This window comes from Leptopilina heterotoma, unplaced genomic scaffold, assembly GCF_015476425.1.
Source record: "Leptopilina heterotoma isolate Lh14 unplaced genomic scaffold, ASM1547642v1 Lhet_24, whole genome shotgun sequence".
NCBI classification, from domain to species: domain Eukaryota; kingdom Metazoa; phylum Arthropoda; class Insecta; order Hymenoptera; family Figitidae; genus Leptopilina; species Leptopilina heterotoma.
Genome location: NW_025110956.1, coordinates 1,019,486 through 1,044,798, shown reverse-complemented (window position 1 = coordinate 1,044,798; position 25,313 = coordinate 1,019,486). Strand labels below are relative to the sequence as shown.

At 28.2% G+C, this 25,313-nt stretch overlaps 1 protein-coding gene across 2 annotated transcripts in view; it reads right to left on the bottom strand.

Moving 5' to 3' along the window:
• The window catches only part of LOC122502950 (oocyte zinc finger protein XlCOF7.1), a 201,563-nt gene that overhangs the window by 142,375 nt on the left and 33,875 nt on the right, over positions 1-25,313 (bottom strand). For both annotated transcript variants that reach the window (XM_043613310.1, XM_043613309.1), the window contains exon 2: positions 22,676-22,775. The gene's annotated coding sequence lies outside the window, so the exon portion shown is untranslated. The remainder of the gene's footprint in view (positions 1-22,675; positions 22,776-25,313) is intronic.

Sequence of the window (25,313 nt, the reverse complement as noted above, 5' to 3'; positions counted from 1 at the left end):
AAACTGTCAATTTATATAAAAGTGATTTATTTTTTATAAAAATGACTTTCAAAGGGTTTTTAGGGTCACTGATTACGAACTTGAACTTAAATTGACAATTTGACAACTGTCAAAGCAACTAACAATTTTTATAAAAATGATTTTGTTTATATAAAAATGTTCTAAAACGGGTTTCAGATTTAAAATTTGGTGTCCAACTGACAATTTGACAGTTTACAGGTGTCAAATCAACTGTCAACTTTTATGAGGATTTATTTTTGATAAAAGTGTTCATAAAAGGGTTTTCGGGGTGGCTGATTACGAATTTAGTGTTTTAAACACAACTTGACAGTTGACAGTTAACAGCTTTGACAACTGTCAAAGCAAATGACAACATTTATAGGAAGTAATTTATTTTTTATTAAAATGACATTAAATCCCTAATCAGCAACCTCAAAAAGCTTTTTACGGTAGTTTTTATCAAAAACAAAATCACTTCTTATAAAAGTTGACAGTTATTTTGACAGCTGTCAAATTGTGTTTATGACACTAAATTCGTAATCAGCAACCTCAAAAAGCCTTTTACTGTAATTTTTATCAAAAACAAAATCACTTCTTATAAAAGTTGACAGTTTTTTTGACAGCTGTCAACTGTTAAATTGTGTTTATAACACTAAATTCGTAATCAGCAACCTTAAAAGCCTTTTACGGTAATTTTTATCAAAAACAAAATCACTTCTTATAAAAGTTGACAGTTATTTTGACAGCTGTCAACTGTCAAATTGTGTTTATGACACTAAATCCATAATCTGCAAGCTTCAAAAGCCTTTTACGGTAATTTTTATCAAAAACAAAATTACTTCTTATAAAATTTGACAGTTATTTTGACAGCTGTCAACTGTCAGATTGTGTTTATGACACTAAATCCATAATCAGCAACCTTAAAAATCCTTTAACGGTAATTTTTATCAAAAACAAAATTACTTCTTATAAAAGTTGTCAGTTATTTTGACAGCTGTCAACTGTCAAATTGTTCGGGTAATGTAAGATATTTGTTCTTTGTCTTAGGCGCCATCTCGAATTCGCCATTTTTAAATTTTTCCAAATGTTTTAAAATTGGGACCATAATTATATTCATTGGTTCAAAACACTTTAGGGGTCGTCCATATACCACGTGGACACTTTTGGGGGAGGGGGGGGGGGGTTAAAAAAAGTTTGAAAATGTCGACGATCCCATGTATTTTGGTGTCCACAAGGGGGGAGGGGGGGGTCAAAAATCTTTGAAAAACTGTCCACGTGGTATATGGACGGCCCCTTAAATAGTATGCTTAAAAAAATTTGTATGTCACTAGCGTCTGTACATGAGCTATAAGCGACTTTTTAAAACAATTTTTCCTATTTGCATAAACATTTGTTATTTGTTTATATTAAAATCTTTGTTTATAGTTTACTTTTTAGGGTTCCGTACACCTACGGTGTATCGGCGGAACCCTATTGGTGAGACTCTGTTGTCCGTAGCCAAATCGTGTCCCCCCCCCTAGCGGCTAAACTATTTGACCTAAAGAGCTTAAATTTGGTCCAGATATGTATTTTCACTCGTAGATTACAGGAAAAATATAGCGAATGTGATTGGACGTGATGGGCATAGCGTTGTCAAGGAAATAACAAGATTTTTGGCCAAAAATGCATAAAAAGTGACCATTCCCCCCCCCCCTTAACTTCTAAACTATTCGACATCGAGAGCTGAAATTTTGCATGCTGGTGTATTTTTACTCGAATATTACAGGAAAAATATAGAGAACTTGATATGTAATGATGGCCATAGCGTTGTCAAGGAAAAACTAAAAAATTAAAAAAAAAAATTTGTTTTTCCTAACTTTTACATTATTTGACCTAATGAGCTGGAAATTGGTATCCTGGTGTATTATTACAGTCTGACGACAAAAAATTTATTTAAGAAACTTTTTAAAAAAAAATTTTTTTTTTAATTTTTTTTGTCAAAAAAAAAAATTTTTTTTAATTTTTTTTACTTTAAACACGTGGCATTAAATATTTTAAGGAAGAGTGAAATTTTAAGAGAATAAATGAGAGATTGTTTTCTGACTTTAATTTCTTAACAAAAAAAAAAAAAAATTGGACAAGTGCGAGTTGTACTCGCACTGCAATGGCGGGTTCCGCACACAAATATGAAAACAATACTTGCAACATTTATCGGTAATTAGTGGAATTAAAATAAACAATTAAAAAAGTATATTAAAATCATTTGATAAGAAGAAATAACTAAAAAAAATTAAAGTATTGTATATCTAATATTGTAAACAATAATAAGCAGAGGAACAAAATTTTCAAAATTATAGTTTCTCTGCTTATTATTGTTTACAATATTAGATATATACAATACTTTAATTTTTTTAGTTATTCTTTTTTATCAAATGATTTTAATATATTTTTTTAATTGTTTATTTTAATTCCACTAATTACCGATAAATGTTGCAAGTATTGTTTTAATATTTGTGTACGGAACCCGCCATTGCATGTACCTTGATCGAATCTGAAGAAATCAAGTCAAACCCGATTAAAAAATATTAATTTTTAAAAAAGTTACAATGGTTTTTTTAAGTGGGACATGTATGTCCCGCAGGCGTGAAAGGGTTAAAAGAAGACGTAGGTTAAAAAAAATTGTATCTTACATCTTAAAATAAAATATTTTCTAATTTTTACGTTTCAATAGTGATTAAAATATTTTTTCTATTGTAAAATAGTTGGAGATATCAGAATGTTTCTATAGTTAACCATGAATTTTTTTTCCCAAAAAATATGATGGAAATGTGTAAAGCATTGTTATGAAGATACTTTTAAAATGTTAAATTAAGGTATTTCAGATAACTAATAAGTAACTATCAAAACATCTAAAATTAAGATACTTCTTATTTTTGCAGTGCAACGACCCGAATAAAAATTAAGCTCCGATCTATGTAGCCTCTATGTCATCTGGCCTACTGTGCGACATAGGCCTGCGAGTTAAAACTAACATACAGTCTATGACGGAAATGTAACGCTCGGCTACATAGACTATACATGGGCTTAACAATGTAGGACCTACCCGTGTGGAAAAATTTTAGGGCGCTGACCAAGCGCTTAATAGACTGTCTAACGTCTTTCTAGACCCAGGGCAGACGGTCTTGTCGAGCGGCTGTTCAGAACTGAAACGAAACTTCCACGCTATCGTCTAGAATAGACCAGCGTTTCTGGTCTGATCAGCAGTGCTAGTAAATTCTAATATACGTCTATTCCAAATTTCCCTTTATATGTTACGACAACTATTCTTAGAATGATAAGACTTAATTATATTTGAAATAATTTTAATGACTTTTTTTTACATAAAAAGTATAAAAAAATATTTTAACTTTCTGTATTTTTCACTTCAACTTTCTTTAAGCGTAAGGCTTTGTGTCCCTCCCAATCTTTGGCATTGGAGATAGTAGTCTTTTTGTAAAATAAAATTTACTGCTAATCAAAACAGCCGGATGAAACTAGCAGTCGTACTTAGCACCAATCTTTAGGCGTCAACCACTAATTAATGAAATTAATAAATAAAAACTTACTAAATTTGCTATTTACTGGATATTGATTCACAAATAACAATACTCGATGGTTTTTTAAATCATTAAGTATTACTAAATTTGAAGGAGAGGCATATTTGTAGATGACGCCTAAACATTGATGCTGAGTACGACTGCTAGCTTCAGCCGACTAATCAAAACACATAGAAACACATCAAAATCTATTTTTTCCAGTGCACATTTAAAATTAAATTATACAGAAAACAGCAACAACATAGCACATAAAATTCAACATTCACATAAAACAGAAACCACAACGAATTCTAAAATTCACAAAGAAAATGTACCATACGCTGACTGATCTAACGACGCCAAACGACGCGACGCCATTAGGCGCCATGTTACTTAACAGCTGGGCATACATCGACGCATGCGCATATAACATCATAGACCATCAAATCTAGACGGTCTTAATAATACCGTATTAGACGGACATATTTGACTTAGATTTTTTCTAATAAGCCCATCTGTTAAGTCACTGATTCGGGACATGATGGACCGTCTAGAATTAGACGGACTTGATGATTGCTAATCGGGAAATCATTGGACTCTAGACTGCCACAATATTTTTCCACACGGGTACATAAAAGTTCTACATAGGCTCTATGTAGGTAAATATACATACGATCTACGTAGGATTGGAATGTAATATTTATAAAGGCCAAATAATATAGAATCTACATAGAGTGTAAATGTCATCTCTACATATACAAACTGATGTCAAATCTATGTGTATATAGTATCTATCTAGGCCAAATAATATGCAGTCTATATAGAGTGTAATTTGTTCTCTACAAATAGAAGGGATTTATATTTAGTTTAGTTTGGTGTTAAAATTAAATTGTAAATATTTTATTATTCTAGTTCTAATAAACAAACAGAAATTACAATTAAATAAAAGAATAAAATTAAAACAATTTCATTATATTTATATACATTTATTCAGTTCCAGTTTTTCATAAGATAAAAAAAATTAAACTCGTATTTATGATACACAATTTATTTATAATTATTTTATATACATTTTTTTAAATTTATTGAATAAATCAATTTAATAATTTCTGTAAAATATAATTAAAATGTATCAGTCCTTTAAAATTCGATATCACACAATAACACTTAAACAATTCACTTTACAACAAATTGTTCACTTAAAAATATCCATTTTAATGCAACAATTCACAAAAAAAACTCACTTCACAACAAAATATTAACTTCAAAATAATATTGTCACACACGGTTTTAGACTCTTTGTGACGAATGCTAAAGAGCAACTGACGCTCGAAAGACCTTCGGAAAAAGATTTTACAGAAAATATTTGAAGTCTTTTAACATTTGCTCTGTATATTTCAATCTGAAAAACTTCTAAGTTTTTGTCTAAGTAAATCTATAAGAAAAAAAGAGAACTGGAAAAGCTATAGAATAGTCCCCCCTTACAATGAGGAACCCTTAAGATGGTCAACTACGACTAACCAGATGTGACAACTCTTGAAAACAAGAAAATTCTTTTAACATTTTATATTTTTACCTTCATATGAAAAATGTTTTACAGTTTTAATAATATTAATAAATTAAAAAGTTGCTTTTAATTGTTTGTTAAATAATTATATTTTTAAATATATTTTAAATACTTCTAAAAATATTTCTAACTCTTTGGCAGTCAACATTTTTTAATAAGATTTTGGATAAAAATGATTCTCTATTAACAAAAAAATAGCTTTTTTTATTTGATTTTTGATTGCTCAAATGCAATCAGGGTTTTTTCTAAATTATATTAATGAATATCATATTGTGTTCGTATATCCTATACAGATATTACATCTCTAGGCCTATATAGTGAGACCTACTCATAGCTTATCTCGATATTACGTTGGGTGGCCTGTGTCTTTTCTACATACGAATGTAGATGTAGATCCTACATAAATTTTACGAATTAAAGGCCTACATAGAAAAGCCTATACAAAACTTACCTCAACATTACGTAGGGTGGCCTATATCTTTCCTATGTACGAATACCGATGTAGATCCTAAATAAATTTAATATATATGGGCCTACATAGAAAGACCTACCCAAATATTACCTCAATACTATGTTGGACGACCTATATCTGTCAGACATAGGAATGTTGATGTAGATCCTACATAGATTCAGAAATTGCAGGCCTACATACATATGTCTACACAAAACCTATGTAGACACTACATTGTAAGGCCTACATCAATTGACTATAGAAAGGCCTACGTATATCCTACATAGATACTACATCTTATAGGCCTTCATAGGCAAATCTACGTACACTCTACATAGAATGTACATAACTTGGCCTACATAGAAGGCCGATTTTAAGGCTACATAAATCCTACGTAGTATTTACATAGTCCGTGTTAGATTTTTATTCGGGGAGTTTTAAGCAACTCTGAATAATTTTAAATATTTTTGATTGTCATATTAGATGCAACATTTTTAATTTTTTTAAACCTGACATTAAATGCGACCCAAGAACATAAGAGTACTCAGTGACATTTATTTCATCATTTGGAAGCAGAATGATGCCAATTTGAGAAAATATCCGTGAACCACTTCCGGAAGTAAATTTTCTTCTGGAATTGCATCTGAACGATTCTCGATTGTTTTATTCTATAAAAACATTTACCCAAAATAAATGAATAGAATGCTTCGAGAAACTTAACCAAATATGATAAACCAGGAATTCTTATAATAATTTTCAAGGATTCTACACATGCAACGTGCTATAAAAAAGTAAAATGTAGCTAATGTGATCTTTTAAAACTCTTCCATTGGTATTTAGGCATTTAGCTCAATAAAGGCGAAAATATATTTCGCGAAAGTTGCAATTTATATTGAAGTCTCCAACAGTGTGGGATTTCAATCGAATCAAAACAATATGTGGAACTCAGGTCTCGCAGTAACGGCTCTGTACTTGATGAAAAAAAGAAATTCCCTGTCGTGTCCTGCACCCTCGTACACTGCTCTCGATCGGCCCGTAAAACTTTTATTCGTCCTAACGAGCGCATTACGCTTATTTATACGACCACGGATCGAGGTTTTCGTGTTTCCTGCCGTAATTTCGCCGTACGATGTATGCTGGAAACTGGCATAGATACACATATACAATTGCTCACATGTATATATGTATACATACTTCAGCTGTAAAAACCAACACTGCAACAATGCCTTTGGTATCTTACAATAAGATATAAGATGGGAAATTGCTATTCTTCCGTCTTAGAATAAGATGTTTTGCAAAATATCTTTTTAATGCCTATAATATTTACTCCAAGCCAGAAATTGACGCCCAGCTTGCTACTGTTTAATATATTCACCAGTATTGGTGCATTGCTATCTCTACTCTATAAGACAACTGGGGGCATAATCATGCACTTGACCATGTATGTCAACAGGTACAGTGAGATCTTAACATCTAAATCAAAACAATGAGGTCATTGAGTTTGTAAGGTTTTTTTTATATTTACACTAGCTGTCGTACCCGTCTTCGACGGGTTTTAGTTTCTACTAATATATTTGAACAGGAAATCTACATGGGATCTACTTTTATAAAGGAAACCATATTGATTCCTATATAAAACCGTATGGTATAATTTTTCCATATCCCTATTAAAAATTTCCACATGGGATTTTACATTTTACCCGTTTTTGCGTAATGCCCGGATAGAATTTTGGAAAGCAACAATGTCAAGCTGCGTAAATTTAAAATAGTATATTAAGCAACACAGATATTAACTATTTCAAATAAATCTATTTAAAATGCAAAATAGAAAATTTGCATTTGCCGAAAACCCATTTTGCATTTTGATTTAAAACAGGGACCGTCTCGAAAATTTAGTTTCGTTTTAGTTTCTGAGTTGACACGAAACTAAATTAACAAAGCGACTTTAGTTTCAAGTCGACACTAAACTAAATAAACAAAGTGATTTTAGTTTCGTGTCGAGTCGAAACAAAAAATGAAAAACATAATTGTTTAATGTTAATCACAGAAAAATTGTTTCCCTTGACTTACGTAACCCGAGCAACTTAAGTAATTAACGTAAGTTACGTAATTAGAGTAAATTAAGTAACCAGAGTAACTTACGTATGTTACGTAAACAGGGTAAATAACGTAAGTTACTTAACTTACGTAAAAGTAGATCCTACGTAGGTTACGTAACTAGAATGTCTTACGTAATTAATGAAACTGACATATGTTACGTAACCAGAGTAATTGAACTTACTTAACTACATTAACGTACGTAATTTGTTGTAGTTACGTAATTTACTTAAATTGTTCAAGTTACGCAGCTTACGTAAGGTGTTATAGTTACGTAACTTACTTAAATTGTTCAAGTTACGTAAGTTCCATTTACTCTGTTTACGTAACATACGTAAGTTATTCTAATTTCGTAAGTTCGCGTAGTTTCGTATGTTACTTTAATTACGTAAGTTCCATTAATTACGAAAGACATTTTAGTTACCACTTTTAATACCACTTTTAATACCACTTTTAATTACCAGACATTTTAGTTTTAACTTGCGTAAGTTCTATTTTTTACGTAAGTAACTTTAGTTACGTTATTTACTCTGTTTACGTAACATACGTAAGTTCCATTATTTACGTAATTTACTCTAGTTACGTAATTTACTCTGGTTACGTAACTTACATTAATTACACAGCCACACAAAAAAATAAAAGTACCCTGGCCGAAGAATGAGACCACCCTTCCCTTATGTATTTTGATGCGCTGAACACGAATCTGAAGTCCGTTTTGCTCCATCGCGTCAGGATTTTTGACATAACCTCAAAAAACATCGGATTTTAAGTGACAGGAGAACTTTTTTAAATCATGACAGATTTGCTTGAATCTTTTTACTCGGGGGTTTTTGGGGTCGCTGATTACGAATTTAACGTCAGATTTATAAAATTCAAAATGGCGGATCCAATATGGCGGACAAATTTTTAAAAAATAGTTGGATTTTTACAAAAATTAGTATCTGGGTGTTTTTGGGGTCGCTGATAACGAATTTAATGTCAGATTTTATAAATACGAATTTTCGTAAAAATCCAACTATTTTTAAAAATTCGTCCGCCATTTTGAATTTTATAAATCTGATTTTAAAAAGTTCTCCTGTCACTTAAAATCCGCTGTTTTTTGAGGTTATGTCAAAATCCTGACGTGATGGAGCAAAACGGACTTCAGATTCGTGTTCAGCGCATCAAAATACATAAGGGAAGGGTGGTCTCATTCTTCGGCCAGGGTTCTTTTACTTTTTTGTGTGGCTGTGTTACTTAATTTGCTCGAGTTACGTAAGTCAAGGAAAACAATTTTTCTGTGATTGGCACTAAATAATTATGTTTTTCAATCTTTTGTTTCGAGTCGACACGAAACTTAATTCAATCAGTTAATTTAGTTTAAAGTTAATACTAAACTAATATTTAGATGTTAATTTAGTTTCGTGTAGACACGAAACTAAATAGTTTCTAATACTTTTGTTTTTGGATTATTCAAGAACTAAAACGAAAGTAATTTTCTATTTAGTTTCCTTTCAGCATCGGTCCCTGATTTAAAATGGTATTTTTTCATTATTTAGTATTCGAAAATGCAAAATACAAGAAAACTTTTTTTAAATTGTAGCAATTTTTTCTTTTAAAGAGGTTCTCCAGCAAATTCATTTTCTTTGAAATTTTACCAAACTTTGGTAAAATATTCATCTTAGCATGCTAAAAACGGAAATTTTCAGGTTCAAAGAACTTTTAATATTTACATAGGATTGCATTTCAAGCATTTGAAAATGAAATATTTTATTTAATTGCTGACAAAGCTTTCTTACAATTTTTTCAAAAAACAAGTTTATTTTATAGAGTCAAATTAATAGAATAATATAAAACAGTTTCAAAAGGGATTACCATGCTCACTTTTTTAAAAGAGCATTTTGACTTTTCTCTTTTGGAGGCATGATTATGAGACTTTTTAAAGGCTTTCAAATTTTAAGTGTTTTGTAATTATATATTCTGATTTAAAGTACAATCTTATTTTATGAAAATGTCAAATAGTTATGTATAAAAATAAAGTTCATTTAAAGAAAATCATTTTATTTTGCAAAACCATTTTGAAAATACGTATTTTCTAATTTTGCATTTGAAATAACTTTTTTAAAACTATTTTATATTTGAAATACTTTTTGAGAAACCATTTAGTATTTAGCATTTCAAATAGGTTTTGAGACCCATTTTGAACATATCTGGGGAAAAAGGCAGACATTTGTTTACTGTGATTTTTGTGACACAAGTAGAGGTCGAGGGCACTTAATCAAATCTTCAATCAATGTCGTTTGATTGTAAGTTTCGCCACAACCTACAAATAGTTCCCCACCTGGTGTTAATTAAATCAATTATTTTGTTATCAGAGATTTTTTTATTTGTCTTTCTTTAACAGTATATTACTGTTAGATATCCAATGTTAATTTTTCAATCATTTTTCTCCTGAAATATAAAATAAATGAAGCTAATTTTTTGTGAATAACTCTAAAATATGATGCAGAAGGGCAGTGAGGTGCAAAGGTTTTAATATTTTTTAAATTAATTAAAAACACTTTAAATTTAACAGTTGAGATGATCACTTCAAATATATTTTATATGAGGGTTACTACTTAATAAAAAAAGAAATTTAAAATTATTTTAAAAAATAACAATACTAAATTTGACTTTCTCAAACTTTTATAGAACCATGCAAGAAAATAAAGAAGTTAAAAATAACAGAATTAACTTTATGACTGAATTGCCCAAATTGATTCTTTAACTCATTTTCATTATTATTTACATTTATTTTTAGACATAAATGTTTGAAAAATAACCCATAATAAGTGATATTTCTTATATATTCTGTAAAATATTGGAATTGGTCATCTCTTCTGTATGGACAGATTTGAAAAATTTAAAATGGCAGATCCAATATGGCGGACGAAAATAGTAAAAATCTAATAGATTTGCTTCAAATTCATTACTCGAGTGTTTTTTTTTGCTTCCTTATTTCAAATCTGAAGTTACATTTAAAAAATTTTAAAAGCTGGACCCAATATGAAGGACGGTTTTTCGTTAAACTAATCAAATTTTTTTTTTAAAAATGCCTACTGTTTTGGATTCGCCATTTTAAATTTGTGAAAATATGACTTCACATTCGTCATCACCGATCCCAAAAACTCCCTAGTAACAAGTTTCACGTTAATTAAATTGATTTTTTCATTTTTTCGTCCGCCATATTTGATCCTCCATCTTCAATTTTTAATTACGGACAACGATTTAACAATTTGGACTTCTTTAACACCCTCCTTTTTTTCCCAATTTAAAATTATGTTACTATACAATAAAATCTTATATTTTTGATTTGAAAATTGAATTCCTTTTAAAAAATTACTACAAAATCTATTCTATAGAATATTTAAATTACTTTCTTGATATAGATAAAAATATCGGTGTACCCATCCCCCTTAACATTTTTTAGCAAAATTACAATTACTTTGTGTAGGTGAGATCTATGTATAACGCTACCCATGTTAACACCAAAAGTGGTGCAACATGCAATGGATTTTCACCTTTTAAGGACGCGACAGTCTATGTACAATGATATTATACAAAGCCTTACCTGCCTATTATTTTGTCTTATTATAAATTTATCTTTCGACCATTTTTTTATGTCAGTAATGTAAGCTACCGTTTTGTTCTTCTACCCATATTCATATTCTCCATGTAGTAAAAAATGAAATAAAAAATTAATAAAGTTGTATTTTTAAAAAGTGATATCTGCTTTAGTATCTCGATGAAATGAAACGATTAACTTCAGTCGACGTGAAAGTTTTTATCGTCCAAGACTCGGCATGACCTACTCCCACTGTGAGACGTTATGACGGTCTACTAATTAAATAATGTGCTTATGTTACTTTTATTTAGGATTCAACTGAAATATAGAGCATTCAGATTTTTAGTTTATAAATTATACGGTACAGAGTAGAGTATGATCTCTAACGTGACACACAGTTCGGGAAGGAATAAATTAGATAATTAGAGTTTGTCTATACAAAGACAGATTATTTACGCACTGAGAATAAAAGTATTGATTCAATAGCGCACATGCTATTGAATTAATTTTTTTGAAGCAATAATTTCTGTATTGGATTAAGTGAATATTAAAATAGAATTAACTATAATAATCTTCTTATTTCATTCTTTCATTCATTCTGTCTGTCCACGCTTTGAAGTTAGTTTTTGTGAATGCTTTTGTTTTTTTTTCTTTAAAAAGAATTGTTTAACAAATCAAAATTATGCAAGTATTTTTTCATGATTTATAATATAATAATATTTGAAATTAGAAAATTAGAAAAACTAAAAAAAACATTTTGATTAACAAATAAATTTTGTTTATTTTATGTTTTTTTTAAACAAATTTCGATTAACTGATCTAAATTATGCAAATTTTTCTCCTTTTTATTTATAAAAAATATTATAAAATTGTTAATTGTCAAAAACTAATGTTGAAAGATGTATTTTAGTTATTGACCAGAATTATTTGTAGTGAAAATGATATGATGTAAAGAAAGTGTTATTGTTAAAAAATAATGATTAAGAAATAGAAAATATACCCATTTTATGCATAATTTTTATTTCTCAATAACAATATATTGTTCACAAACCCATTCTTTTCTTTGGAGAAAAAAACATTTCATATTTCCCTTTCTTAATATTTTTGTAGAAAATTCTCAATTTTCATAAGGAAATAATTTTTGCATCATTTCTATTTTTGAATTACAATTGCTTTAATAAAATTCAAAGTTTTTTAAAAATAAAAGAAAAAAATGTTTATAAATTCTATTTTTCAATTAAAAATTATAATTGGAAATGAAATTATTATTTCAAAAAAATTAAATTAAATTTTTCTTTCAAAGATTAATTCTTCAAAATTTGTTTGTTAAATGTATGAAAAATTCAGATTTTCAAAGATTTTAATTTGAAACCTTTTGAAAATTCAATTATTCCTAAAAATTCATCCTGTACCTAATGCTTTTCAATTATTATCTAAAATTTTAACTGAAATTTATTTTTAAATCCATTTTTATTAGAAAATTCTACGAGAATTCAATTATTTAAATACCAGAGTAAGTAATTTATTAAATAATTAAATGTTTCTTAAAATTTAATTCTTATAAAGAATTTTTTTAATAAATTTTATAATAATTGAATTCTTTTGACGAATTTTAATCAAAATTTTAAGAATAATTACATTTTTTGAGGAATTCGATAAAAATTGTATTAAAATTAATTCAAATTCTGCAATGAGTTTTATTATTTAAGAAAATAGTTGAATTTTAGCAAAGAAATTTATAAAAAATTTGTAAATAATTAAATTCCTGTGAAATTATTATTTATGAAAATAATTAAATGTTTGCGTAGAATTTTCTTGACATTTTTTTTAACTAAATTCCCTTTGAAAATTTTTATTAAAATAGACATTGAAAATCATTGAATTGAGGAAAATTTCTGAAAATAATTGAAATTTGTCAAGAATTTTATTGACATTTTTGAAAATAATCGAACATTGAAGAAAAATTTTGTTATTTATAAAGATAATTGTGATTTTAAGGAGAATTTTTTTAAAATTTTGAACAGAATTCAAGTTTGTGAGAAGAATTTTATTAATATGAAAATAATAATATAATACAAGATGAATTTAAATCTATAGTTCAATAACACAGTGCAACACATAAAATGTTCACCAAGAAGACTAGAGACAGGAGGTAAAACTTCGGTAGTGGGGGTATGGCAATGCTGAGTCGCTCAGCTGATGTATGGTCAGGCGTTTACTTTCAAAAAAAGTTTTCGCCGCAATAGACCACACGGACTTCTGCGCAGCTACACACGTAAACACAAGAAAATATATTCTATACAAATACAATATGAAATATAAGTGTTTGTATTTTCAAACATCTTTTAGTTATTAAAAAAAAAAGTTTTAAAAACAAAAAAATTTGTAAACTGTAGCATGAAGTGTATTAAAAGTTAACAAAAAGTAATAGTCATAGTGCTGTGTTTATCTTTCTTCTTGTTACAACTTTTCACAAAGCACGTTTTCGGAATTTTTAATTATTTGAACAACACTTAATTTAATAATCACTCACATTATTTCTATATATATCCGTTATGACACACATTGTGTCTCGATTGCACTTTAAAGTTAACCTCAAATTAAAATCATATCATACACACTGTAAAAAAAATTCTCTGTAGATTTACAGTTTTTAACAGGAATTTGTAAAATAACATCTTTAAAAGTAGCGAATTTACAATCCCTTTAGTAAAATTACTACTTTCAGCGCGTCAATTTTACAATTTTCTGTAAATTTACTACTATGAAAGTAGGTAATAAAAGGACGAAATTATTACTGATTATTACCTACTTTCATAGTAGTAAATTTACAGAAAATTGTAAAATTGACAAGCTGAAAGTAGTAATTTTATTAAAGGGATTGTAAATTCGCTACTTTCAAAGGTGGTATTTTACAAATTCCTGTAAAAAACTGTAAATCTACAGAAAAATTTTTTTACAGTGCACATGTGAAACACGGTATACAAGAATTTGAATGTGTGAGTGATGTGCAGAAGCACCGCGCCGGCGACTTTTCGAAACGAAAAACGCCTGGTTAAAGAAAGGCTCTTGACTCATCCCCACTACCGAAGTTTCACCTCCTGTCTCTAGCCTTCTTGATGTGCACTAAGTTTTGACTTCAGTTTCTGAAAGTACTTATCGAAACTAGCCAAAACCTATTTCAGTTTTGCTAGATTAGCTCGGATTTGAATTTTATCGACATTTAAATTTTTTTTTTTAATTTTCACATTTTTCAGTTTTCGGGTAGGAAACACTGGCTATTAAAAGTTTATTAAAAAAATTCTTAATTGTTAAAATTTGAAAAGCAATAATCAATTTTTAATCACAGAGAAAGAAAAAAACATTTGGTCGAAAATTGTTCCCGTTATGAATTTTTTTTTGACTTTTTTACATTTTTCAGTTTTCTGAAACGGGCGGGTGAGAAAGCTGGCTATTAAAAGATCGTAAACAAAAATTCACAGCGGTCACCATTTGAAGAGCAATAATTCCTCTTTAATTTCTGACATTGAAAAAAAATTTGGTCGAAAATTGTTCGAGTTATGAATTTCTTTCGTACTTTTTCAAATTTTTCTGGTTTTTGATCCGGGCCACAGTGGTTTATAATCGAAAAAGGGGGTTCAAAATAGCGTAGAGAACGTAAATCTTAACAGATTTTTATTCTTTTTTTTCCAAACACTCGTCATTAAATTCCTAAGAGATCGCTCGAGGCAGATTTTTTAAAAAAGGCTTCAATTTTTTTTTATTTATTTATAAACATTGAAAAAAACACTTTTTTCATAAAAGTAGTGCTCGTTTGTGATATAATATGTGCATTCATCGCTTATAGAAATAAATTAATATAAAATCATCAAAGAAACATTATCCAATTGAGCAAATAGAAAATTTTTTTTTGTATTTGTTATAAACAATTTAGAGACTAAAAACTTGACTTTTTGCAATTTACTATAATTTATAGTTTAAAAGTTATATTTATGGGACAAAAGAGTATTTTATGATACCTGTAATTAAGATATTGAAAAAAAATTATTTGTTAATTAATTTAATAATTAATTAAACATTTTTAATAAACAAATAAATAACAGAAATGTAATTACGTATGTTTAATTATTATTAGTTATTAGTCTTAATATTACTATTATAAGTTTTAGAGAAAGAGATCTGTATAGAAGAAATTAACAAAATGACGCATTTGTTAATTAAAGTTTCATCAAATGAATAAAAAAATAAAGATGTAGACAATTAACTAATGCATAAATTTAAATAAAATAGATATGACATTAAATTATAAGGCCGTTTCATTTTCTTACAATTATAAAAAACGTACTTTTCTTAAAAAGTTGAAATATTGAAATTAACATTTTTTTAGCATTTGTTAATTAAGATTGTTTAAATAATCGATGATTGAATTGTTATATTTTTATTCTACTACTTTTAAATGTAAGTTGGTAATATTAAAATGATTTTGTGTAAAAAAAGATTACTTCCTTGTAAAATTTAACAATATTAGGTATTTGTTAATTAAAATTGTTTAAATAATTCAACGGTGTTATTTCATTGTTTAAACATTATAATGGAATATGTTGAAAGAATGAAAGGTTTTACTAGTCAACTGCATGAAAAATAAAAAATTTGCTATAAGAAACATTTCTGTTATTTATTTGTTCATTAAAAATGTTTAATTAATTATTAAATTAATTAACAAATAATTTTTTTCCAATATCTTAATTACAGGTATCATAAAATACTCTTTTGTCCCATAAATATAACTTTTAAACTATAAAATATAGTAAATTTCAAAAAATCAAGTTTTTAGTCTCTAAATTGTTTATATAACAAATACAAAAAAAAAATTTTTCTATTTGCTCAATTGGATAATGTTTCTTTGATGATTTTATATTAATTTATTTCTATAAGCGATGAATGCACATATTATATCACAAACGAGCACTACTTTTATGAAAAAAGTGTTTTTTTCAATGTTTATAAATAAATAAAAAAAAATTGAAGCCTTTTTTAAAAAATCTGCCTCAAGCGATCTCTTAGGAATTTAATGACGAGTGTTTGGAAAAAAAGAATAAAAATCTGTTAAGATTTACGTTCTCTACGCTATTTTGAACCCCCTTTTTCGATTATAAACCACTGTGGCCCGGATCAAAAACCAGAAAAATTTGAAAACGTACAAAAGAAATTCATAACTTGAACAATTTTTGACCAAATTTTTTTTCAATGTCAGAAATTAAAGAGGAATTATTGCTCTTCAAATGGTGACCACTGTGAATTTTTTTTACAATCTTTTAATAGCCAGCTTTCTCATCCGCCCGTTTCAGAAAACCGAAAAATGTAAAAAAGTCAAAAAAAATTCATAACTGGAACAATTTTCGACCAAATTTTTTTTCTTTCTCTGTAATTAAAAAGGGATTATTGCTTTTCAAATTGTAACCATTGCGAATTTTTTTAATAAACTTTTAATAGCCAGTGTTCCCACCCGCCCGTATCAGAAAACTGAGAAATGTGAAAATTCAAAAAAAAAATTCAAATGTCGATAAAATTCAAATCCGAGCTAATCTAGCAAAACTGAAATAGGTTTTTGCTAGTTTCGATAAGTACTTTCAGAAACTGAAGTCAAAACTTAGTGCACATTCGATGACCTCAAAAATGTTGCACTGTGTAATTGAATAGCACATGTTATTAAACCTACAGTATTTCTATTTCAAACAATATTGAATATGCCGTTTATTGCGACAAAAAATATATCATTAATTCAAGAGCATTTTTGTCTCAATTTTTTTCTTGAGATGAAATTGTACAGTTCTCCAGAACCTTGGTGTTTATTGTTACAATAAACTACCTTTCACATTACTCACAATAGTTATAATTGTTTAAGGTGTTTTGCGCAATAAAACATTGAATTAAGATTTACATAAGATTTATGTGAGGAATTTAAGGAAAGTTTGAATTAATTTGACATAATATTCAATAGGGTCAATCTGAAAAAGGCAATAAGGCGAACATAAATTGTCGCGATGGAAAACTTGTTTTCATTAGAAGAATGAGATGTGTAGCTATAATAAAGCTAATATACAACTCGCGTCTATCGTATGGCGTCAATCTGTCGACAATTTATTGCCATAAAACGTTATTCTTAGAGTCGAGGATTAATGGGCCACGTCCAATTGTCGTAGTGGAAGATTAGTTTTTGTCATTGTCACATTAAGAATTTCACAATGATGACTTTTCTTCAATAAATATATTTAGAAGTTTTGAAATTTGTTTTTTTCTTTTCAACAATATATTTTGATTATATTTGCAAAAACTTGATTGTTAACAAATAGTGAAATGGATTATATATGTAATTTCGGTTACATCTGCATCTAGCTAAATACATCTTTTCTTGGAGAGGCAAACGCAATGTTGCTCTTTTCCTTGAATATTTATGCACATACATACGACCTTCTTTGCTCGGTTCATTTTTGAGTTTATGTACTATCGATGTCCGGATATGGAGTTCAAACGGCTGCACTGTACATATTCTTCGCTTTAGAGAGAAATTAGCATAAAGCGTGGGGCGAGTGGACAGTTGGATTTATCTTCTAAACCAGGACGAATTTTAAGAAGTAGCGTATGTACCTGAATGTTAGTTTATCAAAACCAAACTTACGAGCTATAATAATGCATCGTAAGTAGGAATAACTATCTGCCTTTTTTTTAATTTTTCTATACTTACTTTGGAAAATTATATGTAAGTATGCGAAAAATTTTTAGTTACATTTCCATCAAAATAAAAGGGTTCTGGTTTTGTGCAAAATTTTAATATTATACAAAGTTTTTTCCATATTGCTTCTTTCGTGCCTCCGAGAAACCCAGGGATTGGATTTTGTTGAAACTGTTTACTCAGGAGTTTTTGGAGTCGCTTATTACGAATCTGAAGTCAGATTTTCAAAATTTTCAAAATTCAAAATGGCGGATCCAATATGTCGGACATTTTTTTAAAATTGCTTAAATTTACAAAAAACTTGTTACTCAGGGGCTTTTTAAGGTCGCTGATTACGAATCTGAAGTTAGAATTAAAAAATTCAAAATGGTGCCTCCGAAAACCCCCAAATAACAAGTTTCAAGCTAATTTGAGCAGATTTTGAAAAAAATGTCTACAATTTTGAATTTTGAAAATCTAACTTTAGATTCGAAATCAGCTACCCCAAAAACTGCTAGGTAAGAAGTTTTAAGCGAATTAGAAAAAATTTTGTGAAATTAGATTTCGCTATTTTCTTATAAATATTTTGTGTCTAATATTGTTTATAATAATTATAATTGTACTAGGTAATTTTTTATTTTTTTAGACTGTAGCAGCGGACTTTCAGAATAGAAAGAAATTTACCGCAAATTACTTATTTGACTTTTATAAGAATAACATAAATTTTTCTAAGTGGGACATATATGTCCCGGAGACACGAAAGGGTTAAACATTTTTTAAAATCATTTGATTTTAATGTAATATGGCTTATTTTTTTCAAAAAATTATTTTCTACAACAAATTTCACTTTCATTAAAAAAATTCTCGCATTCACATTCACTCAAAATATTTTCACTTTTAATTTAAAAAAAAAAATTTTTTTATGGTCAAAGTGAACATTATTTAAGTGAGAGTGAGAATTTTTTGTGTAAAATTAAAAATATTTGAGTCAAAGTAGAAGTGGAAATTTTTGGATCGAAATTGAAAATTTTTTTTGGAAAAATAAATTTTTTGGCTGGATTCAATATTATTTTTCAGAAAGTGAGAATTTTTTGAATGAAAGTAAACATTTTTTTAGTGAATGTGAATGTGAAAATTTTTTTAATAAAAGTAAAACTAAGAATTTTTTGAATGGAAGTAAAAATTTGTTGATTAAAAATAATATTATTTGAGTCGAAGTGAAAGTGAAAATTTTTTAGGGAATATGAAATTTTTTTAATCACAGCGAAAATTTTTTGATCGTAATTGAGAATTTTCTTAGGGGTAAAGTAAAAATTTTGTTGACTGAAGTCAATAATTTTTTAGTAAAAGTGAGAATTTTTTGAATGAAAGTAAAAATTTGTTGAGTAAAAATAAAAATATTTGAGTAGGGAATGTGAAATTTTTTTAGTAAAAGGGTCAAACCATTTTATTTCGCCTAATGTATTTTTGATCTTTATAAAAAATATCAATGTTTCGGGAAAATATTCTTATATGTTTTGGGATTACGAAATGCACAATGATTTGTAAAAAATAATTTCATTTCATATAAAAAAAGATATTATAAATTGAGAGTACATGAAAAAAGGTTACATTGACAGGTATTACAAAATATTTAAAAAAGGAGTAATCTCTTTAAGAAATATGAAAAGAGCTATTAATATTTATTTTTAAAGACTGAATTTGTGATTTGAACTTGATAAAAGTATCAAATAATTTATAATAAACTGTAAAATATGTTATTTAAGTTTCTGTATGAAATGTCAAAAATCGATCATATTTAACAATTTTTTTTGACAAAGTAATTTAATTTTCGTAAATCAGAATTATTTAAATATAATAAGTATTTTAAATACACTTTATTATTATTTAAATACTTTTTTGATTATCAACTGAGAAATATAAAACAATTTACCTTAAAAATTAACCATTCTTCATTTTATCGGGATTTTGAATGTTTGTAACTTCGTTGGAGAAAACCCGATTTATGCCAAATTTTTGGAGCATGTTGATTAAAGCAATATCTTCCTGCTACTAAAATTTCGCGATGGGTTTTGCACTAGTTTTCAAAAGAAATTGATTTAAAAAAAGTGTTTATTTTGAAGGGTATTGACAAGTATTATAACTAACTTGAAGTTGGTTTGCTACTTGCAATAAAAGTCAAATTCAAAATAAAACGATTTTTTTAAAGTCAGTTTAAAACAAACCAACTTCAAGTCAGCTATATAATACTTGTCATTAACCTTCAAAATAAACACTTTTTTTAAATCAATTTCTTTTGAAAACTAGTGCAAAACCCATCGCGAAATTTTACCAGCAGGAACATATTGCTTCAATCAACATGCTCCAAAAATTTGGCATGAATCGGTTTTTCTCCAACGAAGTTACAAACATTCAAAATCCCGATAAAATGAAGAATGGTTAATTTTTAAGGTAAATTGTTTTATATTTCTCAGTTGATAATCAAAAAAGTATTTAAATAATAATAAAGTGTATTTAAAATACTTATTATATTTAAATAATTCTGATTTACGAAAATTAAATTACTTTGTCAAAAAAAATTGTTAAATATGATCGATTTTTGACATTTCATACAGAAACTTAAATAACATATTTTACAGTTTATTATAAATTATTTGATACTTTTATTAAGTTCAAATCACAAATTCAGTCTTTAAAAATAAATATTAATAGCTCTTTTCATATTTCTTAAAGAGATTACTCCTTTTTTAAATATTTTGTAATACCTGTCAATGTAACCTTTTTTCATGTACTCTCAATTTATAATATCTTTTTTTATATGAAATGAAATTATTTTTTACAAATCATTGTGCATTTCGTAATCCCAAAACATATAAGAATATTTTCCCGAAACATTGACATTTTTTATAAAGATCAAAAATACATTAGGCGAAATAAAATGGTTTGACCCAAAAATGAAAATATTTTGATCCAAATTGAGAAATTTTATAAGGAAAATAAATTTTTTGAGTGAAATTAATACTTTTTAAAAAAAGTGGGAATTTTTGAAATAAAAGTAAAATTTTTTTGAGTTAAAATCAAAATTTTTTTTATGAAGGTGGTATCTATTTTTAATGAAAGTGAAAATTTCTTGAATGAAAATGAAAGTAAGAAGTTTTTAAGGAAAGTGAAATTTTTTTATTAAAATTAAGCTTTTCGAGTAAAGTCTATATTTTTTTAGGAAAATAAGAATTTTTTGAATGAAAGTAAACATTTTTTGAGTGGATGTGAATGTACCTAAGAATTTTTAGGGAAAGTGCGAATTTTTAAATAAAAGTAAAAATAAAAATAATTGAGTGAAAGTGAAACTGAAAATTTTGTAGGGAATGCGAAATGTTTTTATTTTTGAGTGAACGTGAATGATACGTGAACTCACCTCTGTTTTAGGAAAAGGGGGCTTGGTGTCAGAAAATCATTTTTACTTTTCTACCGATTTGGATAGAATTTGAGACGCTCATTTACATGGAGAAAATCAGAAAGTTATAAGTTGTTGAAAAGTTTACTAAAAATGAAAAGAAGTAAGAATAGTTTTCAAAAAAGAAATGTGAATCTTTAAAAATGGTAATCCGATAATTTTTTTATTTCGTCCGCCATATTGGATCCGCCATTTTGTATTTTTAAAATCTGTCATTTAACTTTTCGAAAAATTTTTACATTTTTCATCAAATTTTTTTCATTTTTCAAAGTATGGGAAAAGTCTAGAATAAATTTATGGAAAACTATAACCCATACCCTTTTCCAGACTCTTCTTATACTTTAAAAACTAAAAATATATTTTATAAAAAACTAAAAATTTTTCCAAAAGTCCACTTTAGCCTTTTCCAAAACTTTTGCAGACTCTGCTCATACTTTAAAAAGAAAAGGATTTGAAGAAAAACTGAAAAATTTTACAAAAATTGATTCTAGCTTTCTTCTACACTTTTGCAGTCTCTATTTCGAAGCTTTTAAAAATGAAGAGAATTTGAAAAAACTTAAAAATGGACTCTAGACTTTTCCCAGACGCTTTCCATGCTTTGAAAAATGAAAAAAAGTTGAAAAAAACTAAAAAAACTTTTAAAATATTGATTCTAGTCTTTTCTGACAGGGGCGAGATTTCTTGTGAAGTGGTCCAGGGCTCCTGCATTTACACGTCATACTTTGATGACTTATAGTTCACTTAAAAAAAAGATTAAAATTTCACAAAATATGTTTTAGAAAGGTTTTTTTGTGTACTTTACAATGGCGATGTTAGTTTTTCAAAAAAAAATTAACCTTGAAAATTAAAAATAAAAATTAATTTATTAATTAATTTTATTTTTTTGTAAAATCGGTATTTAAAAAAATATTTTTTATTTAGAAAGAAAGCTGAAATTTTTTCCTATAAGAAAAGTTTCTCCCAAACGTGGGACTAGATCTATTATTATACTTATATTTTAACGAGATGGAGAATCATTGTAAAAGGGCCAATTATTGTACAGACTACCCTATATTGATACCAAAAAAATATAAATTCAAGAGTTTGTTGAAATTGCACCAGGTAGAAACATTTAGCTTTGTATTTCAGAATTTCCAAAAGGAAGAAAAGAAATTGTATACCTTGGTTACTATGTCACTGAATATAGAATAGGCTTAACTGGCGTGCACATAGATACAGTAATTGAATATCCTACTTTAAAAAATATAAGGGACTTACAAAGTTTCCTTGGGATGTGCTTCCACATCAGGATATCAGCTTTTGGCAAAGTCCGTATCTGCCATTTTTAATCTTGAAAATCTGACTACTGGATTGCAACCTGTAATAATAAAAATTGTGTAATTTAATTTTCTGCTAATATATAATGTATATTGCTGGGGTTAAAAGTAAAAAAGGAAGCCTTCAAAATAGGTAACTTTTTGCTTTTAAGTTAGTAAATTTTACTAATAAATGGTCATTTCTGCTAATTTATTAGAAAAATTTACCAATTCAAAAGCAAAAATCCAGTCACAGCTGAATTGGCATGGTTTTAAATTGTAAATATGCATGGAAAAAATTGTCGTTAACCCCTTAACTGCCGGCTGAAAAACACTAAATGTGCCGATAATGCCAAAAATAAAAAATCGTCCAATTTGTCTGAAACTTGCTACTCGGGGGTTTTCGGGGTTGCTGATTACGAATCTGATGTCGGTATTTTAAAATTCAAAATGGCGGATCCAATATGGCGGACGGCTTTTTAAAAAAAAATTTGTTTTTATCATAAAAGCAGAAAATTTTTTACAAATGCCGGCTTCATAGAACAGCTATAAAGAAAGTGCAAAAATTGAAATTCCATTGAAATGTCCTAACGCATTTCACCTTTCCAATAAGTTCATGGGTGAAGTGGATCTCCACGGTATGCCATATTAGATCCGCAATTTTGAATTTTAAAAAACTGACATCGGATTCGTCATCAGCGACCCCGAAAACCCCTGAATGATAATTTTCACGCGAATCCAAATTTTTTTTAAAAAATGTCTGCCATATTGGATCCGCCATTTTGGATTTTGAAAAATCATCATCATATTCGTAATCAGAGACCCCGACAACCCCCGAGTAACAAATTTCAGGTAAACTGGATCCAATTGTTAAAAAAGTCATCCGCCATATTGGATCCGCCATTTTGAATTTTGAAAAACCGACATCAAATTCGTAATCAGCGACCTCGAAAACCCTCAAGTAACAAATTTCAGGTAAATTGGATCAATTTTTAAAAAGGTCATCCGCCATATTGGATCCGCCATTTTGAATTTTGAAAAACCATTATCATATTCGTAATCAGAGACCCCGACAACCCCCGAGTAACAAATTTCAGGTAAATTGGATCAATTTTTAAAAAGGTCATCCGCCATATTGGATCCGCCATTTTGAATTTTGAAAAACCATTATCATATTCGTAATCAGTGACCCCGACAACCACCGATTAACAAATTTCAGGTAATTTGGATCAATTTTAAAAAAGTCGTCCGACATATTGGATCCGCCATTTTGAATTTTGAAAAACTGACATCATATTCGTAATCAGCGACCCCGAAAACCCCCGAGTAATAGATTTCAGGCGATTATAGACATTTTTAAAATAAAAATGCATTGTATTGTCCATGGCAAAGATTTTGAAAAATTTGCTAAAAGTGTTGTTTTTAAAAATTTATAACATTTTTATAATTCATTGAATTTAAAAACAGAAACGTGCGTCGCATTCTGCATAGCGCTGTCTTTTTAGAAATCATTTTATTGTTAATTTTTAGCCATTTTTGACTTTTTTACATCAATTTTTATCATGGCAAAGATTGTCAGTTTTCCGGCAGTCAGAGCAAAGTCCGAAATGGCAAAGATCTTTGCCATTGGCAGTCAAGGGGTTAAAACATATTAAAATCTGTGACAAAAGATCGATTTTCAATATTCAAATTTTTTAATTTTGATGTAATTCCAAAAGCCCTAAACGTTTAATATTTTCAAAACTTGCATGCCAGTCATGGCTTGGTACAAATATTTTATTAGAGATAACGGTCGAGTCAACTACTGGTACCCCAGTATTAGTGCAATACTGCGCCTGTTGTGAATACCGACCTTTGACAGAAATTTTTGTTGGTTACTTTTAGATGGTATTATACGCTTTATGTTAATTAAACTTCCGTCCGATACATGTTCCAATGTTAATCGAAACATGTATTTCTCTGATTCACATAACATTCCAGGTTTTGACATTTTCGACCCTGTTTCGACTGTTTCTTTAGATCGTTAGGTATGTAAAGTTTATGAATCTACCTGAAAGCACAAGTTTCTAACTAATCTATAAATATGTTTAAATAAATATGAAAACCGTTTGAGTCTGACTTGACCCGGCTGTCAGACGGAGAGTTAAGATAAATAAATGTTTAAGTGAACATTTTTTTAACATGCAGTTGATATTTAATTCTATTTGAATCCAGTATTTCATGAATCAAACACGCGTACACGATCGGAAAATCTTCTTTTAGAAGTTGCAAACATTTTACAGCCGGTCAAGTCACTGATGAGTGTATATTGATAACGTTTCCTCATTTTTTTGTAGCTGGCAACTTCATAGGATACTGAGGGGAAAGTAGATAACCCATGTTTTTCTAATTCCTCGTACATTGCTCTCTTGTTTAATGCTCGATTTTAATAGATAACATATGGGTGAAATTGATGGAAAAAAGTTTTATTAGAATTTACATTATTTAACAGTATTGAACCACGGTTTAGCCAAGCAATCCATTTGCGATTTATCAATGTATGTATTATCAAACATATAATCTCTCTTATCATCATATAAGAGATGAGGGTATATATTTCT